General features: G+C 45.6%; 1 pseudogene; it reads left to right on the top strand.

The window, feature by feature from the left end:
* The first annotated feature begins 10,840 nt into the window (after positions 1–10,840).
* Positions 10,841–14,647, top strand: LOC133362502 (gap junction gamma-1 protein-like; annotated as a pseudogene).
* Positions 14,648–17,047: the final 2,400 nt, after the last annotated feature.

Below are 17,047 nucleotides of genomic sequence, written 5' to 3'. Positions count from 1 at the left end.
TAACGTTTTTATGTTCAAGTAGGAAACATGCTTTTTGGTACTTTGGTCTGAAATGTATATAAAAGAGAAACATTTATGTTCAAGTAGGAAACATGCTTTTTGGTACTTTGGTCTGAAATGTATATAAAAGAGAAACATTTATGTTCAAGTAGGAAACATGCTTTTTGGTACTTCTTTTGGTCTGAAATGTAAATAAAGATCATCAAAATTTATATTCAAGTAGTCAAAATGGTTTTTGGTACTGCTTTATATTTATTTGCCCCCCTCAATAAAATAAAAAAAATGCGCCCCCCCAAAAATAAATATCACCAGCCGCCACTGATAGAGACACACACAGAGACACACAGAGACACACATAGACACACACAGAGACACACAGACACACACAGAGACACACAGACACACACAGAGACACACACAGAGACACACACAGACACACAGAGACACACACACAGAGACACACACACACAGACACACAGAGACACACAGAGAGACACACAGAGACACACACAGACACACACAGACACACACACAGAGACACACACATCATTATTAATACTTTTCACCCAACAACCAGGGAGTGACAGCGATTGGCTGTTTTGTTTTGTTGCTTTGCAATGAAGTAATACAAACACACACTTGGAGCGCGCAGGGCATTGGAGGCCGTCGAAGGCGTTTTGAAAATGTCATCTTGAAATTGCTGTCCTTTGCCCTTCAAATTCAAATTGGCACTACTGTAAATGATGTAATGCTGTCATTATAAAGTAAAACTGATAACACACCACTGATTTTTCAAAATCATTTAGAGTATAAGAATGTTTGACAGTTAAGATAATGCATAATCCTAATGTGATACACGATTATTTCCATACACACGGTTTTTCTAATCACTGTTGGCATTTCCCTAAAGAGTATACCGTAAGCTAAAACCCCAACATAGTGAACTACACATTCCAAACATATAGTTAAAATGTTCTTATCAATAAGTACATTGCATATAAAAGGTAATCCATTAATTGTCATTTGTCAGGGAAATAAAAAATGAAATAAAACATTTTTTACAAAAGAAGCCAGATTGCACCTCCTTCAAAAACGTAACATTTTCACTGTAAAATCCTTTGTGTTGTTTTGCGAAGCTATATTGAGAAATATAAAAAAGTAACCCGTAAAAACAAAGTTTTTCACTATAAATCCTTTATATGCGTGGCGGCTAGAGTCATCTCATTCTCTGGCTTGAGATGGCTGCCACCTATGGGTCAGATGATTGTCTGCCAGTATTAAGCAATTGGTAATTAAATATTTATTTATTTTCCCCTAAAAAGTGTAAAATTTTGAAAAAAAAATTTCCACGAACATTAATTGTTTCGCACAACGAGTCTGTGTGCAAAATGTCAGCTCGATTGGATCACGGGAAGTGGGTTAAAAAACGACCGAAAGATTTGCACGGTCCTAAGCAACTTAATATAAAGGATTTAAAGACGTTAGCGTGCACGCGAAAGGCGACACTGCACTTTTCGTAGTTTCTCGCGTGCGCACGACGATGCTCGGGTTTTGCGACACGGCTCTCGAATCGAGACGTCAAGGAGGGACACTTTTGAGGGTTTTTTAAATCCTTTATATTAAGTTCACTTGCTTGCGCGCTTACGACCGTGCAAATATTTCGGTCGTTTTTTAACCCACTTCCCGTGATCCAATCGAGCTGACATTTTCCACACATACTCGTTGTGCGTGACAATTGATTTTCATGAAAAAAAATTTCCAAAATTTTACACTTTTTAGGACAAAAATATTATATTTAATTACCAATTGCTTAATGGTTGCATGCAATCATCTGACCCATAGGTGGCAGCCATCTCAAACCAGAGGACGAGAGGACTCTAGCCGCCACGCATATAAAGGATTTATAGTGAAACACTTTGTTTTTACGGGTTTACTTTTTTCGCAATCAAAACGTCGGCGGCGCGACCGCCTGAAAAAATCGAGAACGCGTGGCCATTATTGCAAGCCTCGCTGATGCCACATCCAACCTCAATTCTGTGAGCCGTCCGCTCAGCACTGTGGCGGCCGGCACCGTCACAATCACCACCACCACCATCATCATCCAAAGATAACAGAGGATATGTGCATCTGACAGTTCGCTCGACGTCCCGACAGCTTGGTAGCTCGAAACGTCGGACATTGTGCCGAACGACACGTGGTGGTACAACGTGAAGACGTATCCAGGAGATGTACAGCACGGTTCAACCAAGGTTTATCGCTTTGTTGAGCTGCGCGTTAACTGCCACTCCCTACGAATGAGTCATTGCAATGTGAATGTATGGAGCTGTTCATGTGTAGTGCGATCTGAACTTGACTACGCTATCCAAAATACACCGTCGACTTATTTAATGTTGATTTTCGGTTCATGAATGCACTGGGGATCCGAAGCCAGTGAGCTCGGTTAGACTCCCACCCATGGCTAAGAGTGGCAAGTGATATCTGAGTCAGTCCTGGGGTTTCCCCTCCAACAACTTTGCACTGGTGGTGAAGTATGGTCAAACACATCCCCACGGCCAACACAAGGCGTGGAGGCCTTCATCCAGGCAATGAACTGACAAAGGACCATACACTATTTGTTCTTTATTTAAATGAGCGATACATAAACACGTTATTAGCAATAGCTGTGTGCAAGATTATACGGGCAAATATATTTTATTTTTACACTTCAACTCCCTTAGAGAGAGAGACACCCAGACCCAGGGCTCGAACTCAGAATCTCTGGCTCAAGTGTCTCCGCCGTGGCCATCATCATCACCATCATCAACCCGACTGGCAGAGAGTGGAGCCTCTGTCGCCTGTTTTACCCACCTGGCGCCCGTTGTGATTTGCTAGCTTGCAGACAGCCGTCAGTGACACGGCGCACGGTGACCCGCTCCGCGTATTTCTGAGAGTGTGAAACCAACGCGGGGGTTGGGGTTGGGTGTCCGTGCCCTGCGCCTGTCACTGCGTCCGACAAAGCAAGCGAGAGGGCGCACGCACGCCGTGCGAAATACATGACACGCACGTGACTTTAACGCAGAGGCGACCACAGGCACACGCGGCAATTGTGATTTGTCTCGTGTGGAGGGCGGCCGGCAGCGCGCGGTCACAGAGACGACGTTCCAAGGCACGCCAGGCACGAGGTGCACACCCACCTCTTGTGCGATGGGAGCCAGTCACGTGGGTTTTCACATCAACATACACACTGCGAAATTCTGTAAATGAGAACCCCCACCCACCCCCCGAGATCAATTTGATCAAATAAGGTCCCACTGAGCTCTCTAGCTCTTATTTCAGCTGCGACCCGGTCGTCATCGCGAGTGATCGGCTTATCGTGTGGAAATTTATGAGGCAAAAGGCTGCTGCACCTTTACCATTTCCACCTTGTTTCTAAATGTGCATGTCAAAGTCCACGCGACCTCCTAATATACCGACGTCAGGGTCAAGATCGAACCCACGACCTCCTGTATACCTGCCGAGGTATTTAACATCTCCTAGCCACCGTGATGATGAGAGAGACACACACAAACTCCGAATAAGCAGCAGCAGACGTCAGGGTCAGGATCGAACCCATGACCTCCTGCGTACCAGGCGAGGTATTTAACATCTCCTAGCCACCGTGGCACCCTGTTATGACCTGCAGCGTGGTGGCTGAACACAGAATGTAGAAGTTGAAACATTCAGTGTGTTGGGCCGAGTCCTCAAATATGGATGGAGGAAACAACAACGGTCCAAGGGTTCGCCAAAAACGGCATCTCATCGTACCCGAGTAGTTGGTGAGGTTGAAAAACCAGGCCACGTACTCAAGCCGGGGATTGCAAGAACCCCGACGATCGGTTACAGAACGTGACCGCGTGGTTCTTCTCGTCCAGGATGTCCGTGAAAGAGCGGGTGTCCTCTGTGGATAAACCCGTGAGAACATTTGACTTAATGAGGACGCAGACAAATGCGGGGGTCTCCTTGTTATGGATGTTGAGCTTCCTTTGCACCGTACGTAGTCAACATATACGGATGTGGGTAGAATAATGCATAGTGTAATATTACAATGTATAGTCTATAAGCATATTAGTTGCTGCAGCTCCATACTATTAACATTCGTTCCCTTTATTAATGCTAACCTTACTCCCTCCCTTTGATGCTGCTAATCCTGCATAATGCACGGGCATATTATGGCTTTGAAACCCCCCGCCCACCTCCTACGCATTAATCAAGTACAGTAGTGACTAATCCCATATCTGCATTTCCCATAAATATGCTAAATTCCTGTTGATATGCACATTATTTTGTCAAGGCGCTATTCCCCCTCCAACCCAGCTTAAATATACGCTCCAAGTCTGGTGGTGTTTCATTCAGACGCTATCTTCCCGACAGACCTGTTCTTCACCTGAGGACGGCTGCTTGCGTTGTGGCCGAAACGTCGTGAGAATGATTTTATTATGTTGAATTTTTATTATTTTATTATTTCCCTTCTACGTGACTTTACCGAAAGAACCAAGAAGATGAATCCCTGCAGTCACGAAAGCTTTAAATCGAAATTTAGTTTGGGCTCGTGATGTAGCCTGTGAGGCAGGGGCATGCGGCCTTCGCAGGCACTTCGAGACTGTTTGTGGCAAGGTCCTGGGAAGGGCAGTAGCAGCCGAGGATGGAAGGGCACAACACAGCACGTGACAATAACTGCTGGGCCATTCCGCCATTTTGGACGTACATCTCAGATACTTTAATAGACGCGGGTAATCAAAAGTGTAAACCTGACGTGGCTTTTTAGTTTGGCAAAGTATTTCAATTAATTGCAACTGCAATTCAGAGCCAAAAATAACGTATTCACCTCTCTTGATTCGGGAGACACGTATATCAGACTTATGAAGATGAAACGACTTTTTGCTTGTATGCTGGGATGGTCGTGGTGGATTCAGTTTCGTGGCATGTGACATACCATCGCAAGCAGGGGCGGTTTCTTCATTAGGGCGATTGGGCGACGCACCACCAATCTCAGCCGTTACTGTGCCTCTGGATATAGTCCAATCAGCGTCATGTCACGTTCTGTGGAGTACCGCCTCTTTTTGGGCGATTTCACTCCGGCTGAGAATCGCCCAGAGTGTTCCCATAGACTTACATTCAAAGATGTTTTTTTCGAATGGCGGGCGCTGCAATGCATTCTCTACGGCTTCCGGCAGGGCTCGCCCTAACGTGCTTACGTCATCATACGTAAGCACGTTTCATCCAACAATATAATTTGTCGCCACCTAGTGGAATCTTTAATAAAAAAAACTGAGTGGATTGTAATAATAGTGAGTATAGAAACAAACAAGATGCATTGTAAGAGTCACTTTATTTTTCATTAATATTAAATAAGTGAAGTTGCCTTTACATGCTTAAGCTGTTAATTTATCAATCATCCAGACATTTGCCCCCCCTGAGAGATTTTGCAGGAGCCGCCACTGATCGCAAGTGATGCCATCCCCTTTGAAGTCGGGTTTGCAGGCACACCTGTGTTGGTACAGATGGCGTTCTGATTACAGTTGTTCAGCGTTGGGTTCTGGCACTGGTCAATGTGTGTGGAAACTTGGACAACATGTGCCCATCATGAGCATCGCCCAGAAAATGACCCAGAGAACCCCGAGTTTTTTGGCAATGACCACAAAAAAACGTGTTTACTTACAGTGATCGATGCAATGCATGTTCCACTCAAAGGGTTATTTTCATCCAAAAAGCAAAAAAGCAGATTTTCATTTATAGGTGATTAAATGACACGGCATCTCAAAGCGCCTGACATCAAAACCTAAAAAAAATCACAATCAGATCATTTTTGGCAAAGAAAAAATTAAACAACTACATTTACATTTTCTCAAAAAAGAAAATATTAAGTAACTGGGTGTGGGACAAAACTAAACTAACTTACCGTGGAAACCATTAACTAAACATTCACCAGTGGCTGCTTAAGCAGAGAGCTCCCTCTCGTGGCGTGAACAAGCAATTGCAGGGCTGCGCCTTGAACAATTTCACTTTCCCAGGTTGGCCTCACTGGGCCTTAGACACTCGTATCAGGGCGCTCCTGCCCTGGAATGTTTGTCAGAATAATTTCGAAGCGTTTTTGCAATGAACGCCAACGTAGCGTGCTCAGAGTAAGCCCAGTAAATGTCCACGCACGGACAGCCTGCAAGTTCTACTTGCTGTACCACCTCCACCATGGATGTTATTGGCTTGCAGATAAGGGTGTTGCACACGTCATCTCGATATTACATTTAAATCCTGCTGCCAAAACACTCGGCGTTACCATTACGATTCGCATTTATTGGGAACTTAAATGATCCAGCATTTCAAAGCACTTTACATGCCCACCTGTGATTTCTCTTGTTTAACCTAGGGGACCCCCAATGACAGCTGTCCCTGTGCAGCACGAATGTAGCACCTTATACATGACACAAAAAGACAGCTTGGTGTGGAGTCAAAAGGGATTATCCCAGAAAAATATGGTCAACTCCACCACGACAGCGATCGTATTAGGTAGAGCCCTGTGAGCCATTCGGCTCTTGAATCGGGTACAACCGCAACAAACAAAAAAACAAAAACATGAACAAGAAAACATCTTAAAGTGAATATGTGACTAAGTGCAAACAGAAAATCCAAGAAAAGACAGCAAAATATTGCAGATAAAAACACCGTACACCAACGCTGTGTGCAAAAATCCCAGTGGGATGCAAGTCAAACAACCAACAATAACCACAAGACAACTTAGATTAAGGCCATCAGTCTAACTCTGTACTACAACAAACAAACATGGCCAAACCGAAAAACTTTTTAAAAATCACCAACATAAAGCCATTAAAGCAATGCAACAGTGGTCATAGGCACTCTGCTGCCCCCTGTGGGCCCGTGAGCCTGGGGGCATCTAAGGTGACCTGCAGAGCCTTGCTATGGCGCAACACGTATACACACACACAGTTTAACACTCACACACACAACAACAACAACCGCCATTCGCCACTAAGTGGCGGTGACGTCACCACGACGCTTTTGCCAGGCCACGTGCACCTTGAGGCTACCACGTGGCAGGAGGAGGTCACGGGGCAGACCCAGCAGGTGTCACGTGTCGACTGACTGAGACTAGTGGCTGATGCTACCACCACCTTGTGGCCCCCTGCTGTGCCAACTCGCTGTGTGGGTCTCTGCAGGTCTCCACAACTTGCGGATGAGTTCTGCTGCTGCCATTTCAACGCTGCCACCACCAAAGTTGCCACGACCCTGAGGTTTGGTGGTCGTCTGGACCTTCGTTGGTGTTGACGCCTTGGTAATTGAGATGTTAACTACCTCACCTGGTGTACAGGAGGTCGTGGGTTACACATCATCATCACGGTGGCTGGGAAATGTTAACTACCTCGCCTGGTATACAGGAGGTCGTGGGTTACACCACCATAATCATCACGGTGGCTGGGAAATGTTCACTACCTCGCCTGATATACAGGAGGTCGTGGGTTACACCATCATCACGGTGGCTGGGAAATGTTAACTACCTCACCTGGTATACAGGAGGTTACACCATCATCACGGTGGCTGGAAAATGTTGACTACCTCACCTGGTATACAGGAGGTCGTGGGTTACACCACCATCATCACGGTGGCTGGGAAATGTTCACTACCTCGCCTGGTATACAGGAGGTCGTGGGTACCATCATCATCACAGTGGCTAGGAAATGTTGACTACCTCGCCTGGTATACAGGAGGTCGTGGGTTACACCATAATCATCACGGTGGCTGGGAAATGTTAACTACCTCGCCTGGTATACAGGAGGTCGTGGGTTACACTGTAATCATCACGGTGGCTGGGAAATGTTAACTACCTCGCCTGGTATACAGGATGTCGTGGGTTACACCACCATCATCACGGTGGCTGGGAAATGTTAACTACCTCGCCTGGTATACAGGAGGTCGTGGGTTACACCACCATCATCACGGTGGCTGGGAAATGTTAACTACCTCACCTGGTATACAGGAGGTCGTGGGTTACACCATAATCATCATGGTGGCTGGCAAATGTTAACTACCTCGCCTGGTATACAGGAGGTCGTGGGTTACACCATAATCATCATGGTGGCTGGCAAATGTTAACTACCTCGCCTGGTATACAGGAGGTCGTGGGTTACACCGTAATCATCACGGTGGCTGGGAAATGTTGACTACCTCGCCTGGTATACAGGAGGTCGTGGGTTACACCACCATCATCATCATCACGGTGGCTGGGAAATGCTAACTAACTCGCCTGGTATACAGGAGGTCGTGGGTTACACTGCCATCATCACGGTGGCTGGGAAATGTTAACTACCTCGCCTGGTATACAGGAGGTCGTGGGTTACGCCATAATCATCACGGTGGCTGGGAAATGTTAACTACCTCGCCTGGTATACAGGAGGTCGTGGGTTAAACCGCCATCATCATCACGGTGGCTGGGAAATGTTAACTACCTCGCCTGGTGTACAGGAGGTCGTGGGTTACACCACCATCATCATCACGGTGGCTGGGAAATGTTGACTACCTCGCCTGGTATACAGGAGGTCGTGGGTTACACCGCCATCATCACGGTGGCTGGGAAATGTTGACTATCTCGCCTGGTATACAGGAGGTCGTGGGTTACACCGTAATCATCACGGTGGCTGGGAAATGTTGACTACCTCGCCTGGTATACAGGAGGTCGTGGGTTACACCGCCATCATCACGGTGGCTGGGAAATGTTAACTACCTCGCCTGGTATACAGGAGGTCGTGGGTTACACCACCATCATCACGGTGGCTGGGAAATGTTAGCTACCTCGCCTGGTATACAGGAGGTCGTGGGTTACACCGCCATAATCATCACGGTGGCTGGGAAATGTTAACTACCTCGCCTGGTATACAGGAGGTCGTGGGTTACACCATAATCATCACGGTGGCTGGCAAATGTTAACTACCTCGCCTGGTATACAGGATGTGCAGTACTACACTACGTACTACACTATACGCAACTATATGCTATACTACTGGACACTCCACTATACAATACACTTCTATATACTACACTATACACATATATATACTACACTGTACTATACACTACACTACTATATACTACACTAAACACTTATATCTACTACACTATACTATACAGTACACTACTATACACTTATATATACTACACTACTATACACTTATATATAGTACACTAAACTACTATATACTACACTATACTATACAGTACACTACTACACTACACTACTATACACTCCACTATACAATACACTACTATACACTACACTGGTATACACTACTATACACTGCTATACACTATAGAAATGTACACTACACTACTATACACTACACTACTATATACTACACTAAACACTTATATCTACTACACTATACTATACACTACAAAGCTATACAATACACTACTATACACTACACTACTATACACTACACTACTATACACTTATATACACTACACTGCTATACACTCCACTATACAATACACTATACGCTTCTATATACTACACTATACACATATATACTACACTGCACTACACAATACGCTACTATACACTCCACTGGTATCCACTACACTACTATATACTACACTATAGTAATATACACTTTACACTACTATACACTACTCTAAACACTTATATTTACTACACAACTATACACTATACTATACAGTACACTACTATACAATACACTACTATACACTCCACTGCTATACACTACACTACTATACACTACACTATACACTACACTACTATCCACTACACTACTATACACTACACTATACACTCCACTGCTATACACTACACTATACACTGCTATATTCACTATAGTAATATACACTACTATATACTACACTACTATACACTACACTATACACTACTATACACTACACTATACACTTATATATATTACACTAAACACTACACTACAATACACTATACCACAACATTTACAATTGTTGAGTACTGTGACGTTTCGCTGGTAACTGCATCCACCATCATCTCCTTTACCAGTGGCAAAATATAGTGATAGGTTTTTACCCTTTCAACTGGCGCAAAAACTGACACCTTTATGCAAGGCATCATGTTTGCAATAACCACAACACAAGCAGTCAAAATGCAAACCAAAATAATTTTCAATTTTGACTGCTTGTGTTGTGGTTATTGCAAACATGATCCCTTGTATAAAGGTGTCAGTTTTTGTACCAGTTGAAAGGGTAAAAAACTACTACTATATTTTGCCACTGGTAAAGGAGATGTCTCATAGTGTATGATGCCTTGTATAAAGGTGTCAGTTTTTGTACCAGTTGAAAGGGTAAAAACCTACTACTATATTTTGCCACTGGTAAAGGAGATGTCTCATAGTGTATGATGCCTTGTATAAAGGTGTCAGTTTTTGTACCAGTTGAAAGGGTAAAAACCTACTACTATATTTTGCCACCGGTAAAGGACATGTCTCATAGTGTATGATGCCTTGTATAAAGGTGTCAGTTTTTGTACCAGTTGAAAGGGCAACAACCTGTTACTACTGTGGCTACTTTGTTGTTGTTACGCTGCACGATGGTACCGACCGCCGGGACTGGTTTGCTACGGCCTTTGGAGCGGCCTTGCCAGTTTCGGCAGATCGGCTCAGGACCGCTGGATAATGTCGGATGATAACCGTGCGGTGCCGGCTAATCGATGATGATCGACGGTATCCCGAGGCAGCAGAAGAGCTCAACTCGGCGCGCGGCCAGCCGACGTGCCGTCTGAATCCGCGTCTCTCTTCTTGAATTCTCAGGTGGGCACGCTTCTGGCGAGCCGGTGGTCACAATGAGCTGGAACTTCCTGACGAGTTTGTTGGAGGAAATATCTTTGCACTCGACGTACCTGGGCAAGCTGTGGCTCACCACGTTCCTGATCTTGCGCATCATGCTGACGATCGTGGCGGGCGAATCCATCTACCACGACGAGCAGAGCTCGTTCATGTGCAACTCCCAACAGCCGGGCTGCACGAACATGTGCTACGACACCTTCGCTCCCCTGTCCTACGTGCGCTTCTGGATCTTTCAGATTATCACCGTGGCGACGCCAAGCATTCTCTACCTCGCCTTCGCCATACACAGGATACAGAGGTCTAGTGAAGTTACACTATGAGACATCTCCTTTACCAGTGGCAAAATATAGTAGTAGGTTTTTACCCTTTCAACTGGTACAAAAACTGACACCTTTATACAAGGCATCATTTTGAGTTGTACGCCTTCTGGTGTCATCTGGTCCAACACCAATGGGGACTAGGCTCTAAAGAAAGCCGTCTCGGGTTTGGACCAATCAACTTCAAGGACAGTGCATATTATTATCATTATCAAAGTTGTTTATTTTTGTTTGCATTTTGACTACTTGTGTTGTGGTTATTGCAAACATGATACCTTGTATAAAGGTGTCAGTTTTTGTACCAGTTGAAAGGGTAAAAACCTACTACTATATTTTGCCACTGGTAAAGGAGACATCTCATAGTGTAAATGCTTACCCCGAGCTCTCAATACTCTGATGGTGCGCTGTCTTTGAGTTGTACGCCTTCTGGTGTCATCTGGTCCAACACCAATGGAGACTAGGCTCTAAAGAAAGCCGTCTCGGGTTTGGACCAATCAACTTCAAGGACAGTGCATATTATTATCATTATCAAAGTTGTTTATTTTTGTTTGCATTTTGACTACTTGTGTTGTGGTTATTGCAAACATGATGCCTTGTATAAAGGTGTCAGTTTTTGTACCAGTTGAAAGGGTAAAAACCTACTACTAGGCCTAGTAAAGTTACAACGACGACGATAACGGCGATGTCCCCCAAAAAAACCTTAATTCTACTCTTTGTTCTTGCGAGAAGGAGATTTTTAACTTTTACTCCCGCTGTCGTTATCCGCAGGTCAGAAAGCTCGCGAGGCGACCAAGGAGGGGAGTTTGCCGACGAGGCCGGCGCCGGCGGCGGCGGCGGCGAGGTCAAGAAGAACGACTTTAGACGGCACGACGGGCGTCGCGCTATCAGGGCCGACGGCCTCATGTGGGCCTACGCGCTGCAGCTCGTCCTGCGCACGGTGGCCGAAGCGGGTTTCCTTCTGGGCCAGTACGTGATGTACGGCTTGGAGGTGATCCCCCGCTTTGTGTGCCCCCGCCGCTACCCCTGCGTCCACTTCGTCGACTGCTTCGTGTCGAGGCCCACGGAGAAGACCGTCTTCCTGCACGTCATGTACGCCGTGGGCTGCCTCAGCCTGGCTCTCGACCTGGCCGAGATGTGGCACCTGGGGATGGGCGCTCTCAGGGATCTGCTGCCGGGCAGCCGAGCCAAGCGCCGGCAACGGTATTTACAGCGCTATGAGACATCTCCTTTAGCAGTGGCAAAATATAGTGGTAGGTTTTTACCCTTTAAACTGGTACAAAAACTGACACCTTTATACAAGGCATTATACACTATGAGACATCTCCTTTACCAGTGGCAAAATATAGTAGTAGGTTTTTACCCTTTAAACTGGTACAAAACTGACACCTTTATACAAGGCATCATACACTATGAGACATCTCCTTTACCAGTGGCAAAATATAGTAGTAGGTTTTTACCTTTTAAACTGGTACAAAAACTGACACCTTTATACAAGGCATAATGTTTGCAATAACCACAACACAAGTAGTCAAAAGGCAAACAAAAAGAAACAACTCTGATAATGATAATAATATGCACTGTCCTTGAAGTTGTTTGGTCCACACCCGAGACCTTAGGCACTAGTGTTGCACAGGCCTTCAGTGGTGATGTTCTACAACTGCTACGGCTGCTAACTTCTGTTGCACAGGCCTTCAGTGGTGATGTTCTACAACTGCTACGGCTGCTAACTTCTGTTGCACAGGCCTTCAGTGGTGATGTTCTACAACTGCTACGGCTGCCAACCCATGTCACTAACTCCCTCCGCTGTCACTCGGATTCTTTCACGCGGCACTTGAAACTGGACGTGCGTCGTCGCTGCCGACACGTCAGTGGTCGCAGCCGTGTACCCGATACCTGTACCCTACAAGATACCCGGGTACCCGTACCCGGCCGGGTACGGGTAGCCGTTTGCGACCCTGGTGCGGCCGGGTACGGGTACGGGTAAGGAATCAAAACCCGTTTGCGACCTCTGCGACACGTTCGTTGCTCAGCCAGTGCCCTCATTCGACGGGAGGGCGCGCCGCGTGCCCGCACTTCGGCAGATCCCACTTGAAATTATTGGGGGGAGAGGAAAAATATCGCGGGCGGAAATGTCTCTCGCTATATTTTTTTTTTTGACCACGGTCATCGCATCGGATGCCGTTTGTTTTCACCGATAAAAAATATTCGATGACATCATGGGACCTCACGTCAGGTTTTTGAGATATCAAATATTGCATTTTCAATAAAAAGTGCATAAGAAAAATATTAAATAAATGTGGATATTTACTTAAAATTATATTGTAAACACACTATCCTAAAAATACAGCACCATATTTTAACACTAAAGCAGTCACTGACTCGCAACAACTTGCAATCATAAGTTTTTTTTTGTTAATTTCGGGTAAAATCAATGAAAATGGGGTATGCCGATAGCATAAAAAAAAATAGAGATGTGATAGAGCAAATCTGAGATCAGATTTGGAATCAGCACCCTGAAATTAGTCTAGAACAGCTGCAAAAGTCCAGGCCAGAAAAAAATGTTTTTTTTTGTTGACCAGTGTAATGATATTTCCATGCTGCTTTTTTTTGCTCATTTTGCAATGGGACAAAACACTTTCAACTCCGGTGTAGTGGAGCGAGGAGGCATAAGGCGGGCAGCCTCATGCCTCCTCAATCATCAGAATGAAGGTCAATGGAATTTATCTTTGATTTTGGGGGACAATTGTTCAGATTCCGACACAGCGGGAACTTTGGGCTACGGCTCGCTCTCGGGAACCTAACCCTTCCATAACCCAGGGGACCGTCTGCATCAGAGGTCGCAACCGGGTACCCGATACCCGTACCCTACCCGATACCCGGCTACCCGTACCCGGCCGGGTACGGGTAGCCGGGTAGCCGTTTGTGACCCTGGTGCGGCCGGGTACGGGTAGGTTGTGAGTCACTGGTGAGTCGCCGTTTGTCACTCATTTCGGGTAGGGTACGGGTAAGGAATCAAAACCCGTTTGCGACCTCTGGTCTGCATACACTTTGCCAAGACTAACGGTGAGCATTTAAAAACGCGCTGTTGTTGCTGTTGTCATCAACAGGATTGCGAAGGTCAATCCTCTTCCTCCTCGTCCTCCTCCTCCTCCCGACGCGGCCGAGACAGAGGAGGCCGCCCCCCGGCAGATGGCGATAACGGCGGCGGATGCGTTGCAGCTGCAAGGCTACCTGCGCGCGATAGAGCGGCGGCTGGACCTGACGATTTTCCAATCGCCCCGACGGGCCAGGGCAGTGTGGGGACACGGAGAGAGTGGAACAGGGAGAGGTGGGGGAGGCGGAGAGGGAGGACGGCGGGGGTCTCCGGCCTCACACTCGGCCGCGGTGGCCGTGAGCAGAAGCCCCCAAGTGCAGCCGGGCAAGAAACACGAAGCGGCGGCGGCAGCAGCAGAAGTGGAAGATTCCGGAGAAAAACAAGAAGAGGTCAAGGCCGCCTCTAGGAAGGGAAGGGCTGTCCGATCGGAGAAATATCTACGCATCTCAGTTTAAGTTTCATTACTCTTCGGTTCTTTCGGTAAAGTCCCGTAGGTGTGAATACATATTTTATTTTTCTTGGTTCTTTCGGTAAAGTCACGTAGAAGGGAAGTAATAAAATAATAAAAATATAACACAATGAAACAATAAAATATTGTGTTTTATTTTTATTATTTTATTACTTCCCTTCTACGTGACTTTACCGAAAGAACCAAGAAGATGAATCCCTGCAGTCACGAAAGCTTTAAATCGAAATTTTTATTTTTGTTTTATTTTATTTCTACCCACGTGACTTTACCAAAGGAATCAAAGAGGATGGATTCCTGCAGCCACGAAAGCTTCAAATCGCCTTTTAAGTTTCCTGTTGCGAGTTTGACGCCGAGTTATTCACAAATAAAGGTCTTCTCTTTGGGGGGTCAGATCTCGCGTGAGTTGTGGATGTGTCGTTGAGCCCCCCACCACCCGGCATCAGCCTCCCACCACTACACTACTATACACTATTATACACTATACTTCTATACACTACACTACTATACACTACACTACTATACACTACACTACTATACACTACACTACTATACACTACACTACTATACACTACTCTAAACTACACATGACACTATACACTACACTATTATACACTACACTACTATACACTACACTATTATACACTATACACTACACTACTATACACTACACTATTATACACTATACACTACACTACTATTCACTATACACTACACTACTATACACTATACACTACACTATTATACACTATACAACTATACACTATACACTACACTACTATACACTACACTATACACTACACTACTATACAGTACACTACTATACACTACACTATACTACACATGACACTATACACTACACTATACACTACACAACTATACACTACACTATACACTACAGTACTAAACAATACACTACTATACACTACACTACTATACACTAAACTACTATACACTACACTATACACTACAGTATCTTCTTGGTTTTTTCGGTAAAGTCATGTAGAAGGGAAATAATAAAATAATAAAAATAAAACATAATAAAATAGTATTTTATTATATAATATTATTTTATAATGTTTTATTTTTATTATTTTATTTTTTCCCTTCTACGTGACTTTACCGAAAAAATCAAGAAGATGAATCCCTGCAGTCACGAAAGCTTTAAATCGAAATATAGACTACAGTAATATAGACTACACACTACACCACGTGACACGAGGGTGGGGGGAGGGGCTGTCACGTGCTGGGGGGGGGGTGGTTTTGAGGAGGGAGGCGATGCGAGCCAATCAGTGGGGGGTGCGCGTGTCACGTGATCAAAGGAATCGCTTTAGTAAACGATTCGCTTGCCCGCGAATCGATCTCCGTTGGATTCCAAGGAATCGACGTTTCAAGCCCGAGGCACTTTTCCGGATCGACTCGAAAAGGAGAATCGAAATCACGATTCACGATCCACAATGGCGGCGCTGGTCATGATGTCGGCAGCTGTTGACTAATCGCCTCCAGCCACTAGTACCACACGTACCACTAGTACTACACTACTACTACTACCACTAGTACCACACGTACCACTAGTACCACACGTACCACTAGTACTACACTACTACTAGTACCGCACGTACCACTAGTACCGCACGTACCACTAGTACAGCACGTACCACTAGTACCACTAGTACCACACGTACCACTACTACCACACGTACCACTACTACCGCACGTACCACTAGTACCGCACGTACCACTAGTACCACACGTACCACTAGTACCACTACTACCACACGTACCACTACTACCACACGTACCACTACTACCGCACGTACCACTACTACCACACGTACCACTAGTACCACTAGTACCACACGTACCACTAGTACCACACGTACCACTAGTACCGCACGTACCACTACTACCCACGCACTACTAGTACCGCACGTACCACTAGTACCACACGTACCACTACTACCACACGTACCACTACTACCACACGTACCACTAGTACCGCACGTACCACTAGTACCACACGTACCACTAGTACCACACGTACCACTAGTACCACTACTACCGCACGTACCACTACTACCACACGTACCACTAGTACCGCACGTACCACTAGTACCACACGTACCACTAGTACCACACATACCACTACTACCACACGTACCACTAGTACCACACGTACCACTAGTACACTACTACCGCACGTACCACTACTAACGCACGTACCACTACTACCGCACGTACCACTACTACCACACGTACCACTACTACCACACGTACCACTACCACTACTACCACACGTACCACTAGTACCACACGTACCACT

Source organism: Lethenteron reissneri, unplaced genomic scaffold (genome assembly GCF_015708825.2).
Source record: "Lethenteron reissneri isolate LAM-NWPU_2019-01 unplaced genomic scaffold, ASM1570882v1 scaffold_1504, whole genome shotgun sequence".
Taxonomy (NCBI): Eukaryota; Metazoa; Chordata; class Hyperoartia; order Petromyzontiformes; family Petromyzontidae; genus Lethenteron; species Lethenteron reissneri.
This window is presented reverse-complemented; position numbering and strand designations above follow the sequence as displayed.